This window comes from Galeopterus variegatus, unplaced genomic scaffold (assembly GCF_000696425.1).
Source record: "Galeopterus variegatus unplaced genomic scaffold, G_variegatus-3.0.2 Scaffold14117, whole genome shotgun sequence".
In the NCBI taxonomy this organism is placed as follows: domain Eukaryota; kingdom Metazoa; phylum Chordata; class Mammalia; order Dermoptera; family Cynocephalidae; genus Galeopterus; species Galeopterus variegatus.
In genome coordinates this window covers 37517-40628 of record NW_007740228.1, presented here as the reverse complement: position 1 = coordinate 40628, position 3112 = coordinate 37517, and the positions used below count along the sequence as shown (strand labels likewise).

The 3112-nt window shown below is 47.1% G+C and overlaps 1 pseudogene; it reads right to left on the bottom strand.

The window, feature by feature from the left end:
* Positions 1 to 1687: 1687 nt before the first annotated feature.
* LOC103581857 lies at positions 1688 to 2023 on the bottom strand (annotated as a pseudogene).
* Positions 2024 to 3112: the final 1089 nt, after the last annotated feature.

Sequence of the window (3112 nt, the reverse complement as noted above, 5' to 3'; positions counted from 1 at the left end):
AAATGGTTGTTATACACTTCACGCAATTATCAGATTATTTTGCTTACTCTATGACTTAATGAAGTTTTCTTGCTATGATCCCACACTTGCTGTTAATACTGGAAATCACGTCCAAGTGTATAATGGGTCCATCCCCATTAGGCAAGATTTTGAGCCATGGGGAAATAGTGACAATATCGCATGACAACTGTCAAGTAGCATCATCATCACTTCTGTAAGCACAGTTCTCCGAACCCCTTGTCCCCTCTTTAGTTTTATATAGAGTTGCTCAATGAAGAGCCCTCCGTGAGATTAGGAAATCAGAGGAGGAGGATTCAATCCTTTCTATCAGCACCTGCAGGCTGACACACAAGCGGATGTGAGGATGGGAGAATCAGCTGATGATGTGCTGCAGACATCCCAGAGAAACAGCACCCCCGGCCCTAGGCTTCCCAGACAGGTTTGAGTGATATAGGAGGTGCTCAGTTTCCCTGGGTTCAGGTTTTAGGACACGCCTCTGGGTTTCCAGCCACTCCCTGAGGTCTCAGGCCACCTCTTCTGGACTCTCCCCTCGAGGAAAGTTACTGTTGGAAGTTAGACCTATGTTCAGCACCAGAATGGGGAAAATGAAACCACAAGGGCCTGGCTTATGCAAATCCAGTGGCTGGGCATGCTTGATAGAGAGCACAGAATATTCTTGATTATGCCTGGTGCATGTGATATAGTCTAACCAATGCACATGCTCCAGGAACAGACCGACTGATTATGTGAAAGACTAAATGTTACTAACTGGGAACTACACCCTTAATTGAACATTCATTAGATAGAGGAACTATAAAAGCCATATCCCAGCTGAAGGTGGGGTTGTTGCTTACTTTCCTGGAGGCAACCTGCATGTGTGTGTATATTTTACTTTGTATCTAACTTACTTTCAGCAAGTGGCTGCCCATTCCCTTGAGCTGGCCTGCACTTTGTTCTGAACTTTAAATGTTGCTTGTGTGTTAGACTTGATGTCTGTACTGAACTTACTTTTGTGTTAAACTTGGTGTGGGTCCTGCTCAGTCGCTTGAGCTATGCTGCACTCCCTGTGTGGAACCTGTATTTCTTATCTATTATATTAAGCTTGTTCTCACTTTCTACTATGACTCTGTTTGAATTCTTTCCTGTGGCAGAGTCAAGAACCTAGTAAGAGGACTGGGTGTGTTGAAGCTGACTACTGGGCCCCTGGACTCTACCTCTGACATCATGAGGACCACATGGTTAGGTAGCCTATGCTTTCCACGTCTCATGTGCCCTGGCTTGTAGAGGAGAACCAGAGAATCCCCTGTTCCTAGTATCTGCATACCTGACCATCACAGTCAAGGCGTTTAAAGGCAGTAGTTTCTATGCTAATTCTCCCTATTAAAATGATTCCTGTTTGGAATATCAGGAGTGGCTCTTCTTTTGCTATATGGATCTCAACTGATGCCTTCACACAGACTCCTCAGGTTTATTAATCTCTGTGAATTATTAAGTCAGAAGAGGCGTTGTCATGTCTGGACTGAAGAGAAGGAAGAGAAGGTGCAGAGGAGCCTCCCTGGCTCCTTCTACCAATGCTTTACAGTGACCTTCAAAGTTTGGCTGCATCTGAAAAACACTATCAGCAGATGCAGGCACCAGGAGGAGCAGCTGGGGCAGCCCAGCCTCACACATCTGCTTCCCTGGGGGCTTATGTTATAACTTGTAACAGTGTGGGAGGAGTAATATACTGCTGACAGTAACAAGTTGCAAAATCTTCAGGTTTGAGGCTGCTGATGGTGAGTGAATACTTTGACCCCGATCCACTGGCACTGAACCTTGATGGCACCCCAGAGTACAGACTGGATACATAATAGATCAGGGGCTTAGGAGCTTTTACTGGTTTTTGTTGATATCAGGCTAAATAACTGCTAATGCCCTGACTGGCCTGACAAGTGATGGTGACTCTGTCTCCTAGGGATGCAGACAGGGAGAATGGAGACTGGGTCATCTGGATACCCCATCTGGCACCCGAGATGGGAAACATAAAGACAAATACCCACATAATTAATCAAGTTACAAGAAGACTTCCCTAAAATGCCAGGCAGCACTGACCTCACTGGCTGAGTAAATTCCCAGTGTTCTCCCTCCTTACCTTGGAGCCAGAGCAGCAGGGCCCCAGGAGCTGAGCAGGGGCCCTCATGTCTGTGCTGTGTCCTGATTGGGACTGACCCCTGCACAGGATGTGAGAAGCCTATGAATAAGTCTTCAGGGCAGTGGGCTGGGTGCTCTGGGAACATGCAAATCACAGAAATTGGGACAGAGCTGGGCACATCCACAGGGCTGACTCCTCTCGGTAACTCAATACAGGTTTAGTGTCCCCAGGTGTTACAGGTCTGACCAGGACAGCACAGATTTGGCTGCCGAAATGGCTTTTCTCTCTCGGGTCCATTTCATTGAGAAGGACATTATTGAGACAACTGGGAAAACTTGAATTGATTTGGAGACTAGCCAAACTGTTTTCATCTTGCATGAGTACTGGTAGCCAGACCATGGTGGTACGGCCTGTGCACAAACCTCCCGCTACCCATCTCGGGGTGTGAATTTCAAGGGAACTTGCTTGAAACCAGTCTACCAGATTCCAGTTTCAGAGAGGTGAAGCTCCAGATTGAGAAAGTACACATTTTTTCTAGGTACATATAGTACTCACTGTCTTCTGTATCCTGGGCCTTTCCCTTCTCTCTCCTTCCGCTGGCTTCCACCAGCAATATCTCACCTCACTGCTGTCTCTGAAGCTGGCAAAGGCAGCTCTGCCTGCACCTAGGGCAGACCACAGCCCTGGAATGAGCATCCCCTAGGACAGTGATCAATCGGTGATGGCAGGAGGAGGTGTGTGCATACCCCAGCTCCCTCAACTTCCAGGTGGAATAACCTAGGGACATTTTCCTTGTGTTTCCAGATCGGTTTTCACTGTCCATTTTCTCTTCCTTTTCTCTCTTTCCTTCTTTCCTCCCATGATTTCCTGTAGCTCATAAGTATACCGCCTGCGTGGGAATCCTGGTCACTGGTGGACCTAACCAAAGACACTAGACAAATACTTGTTTGAAGGGTGTCTCTGGTCTTACATCTGCAGACT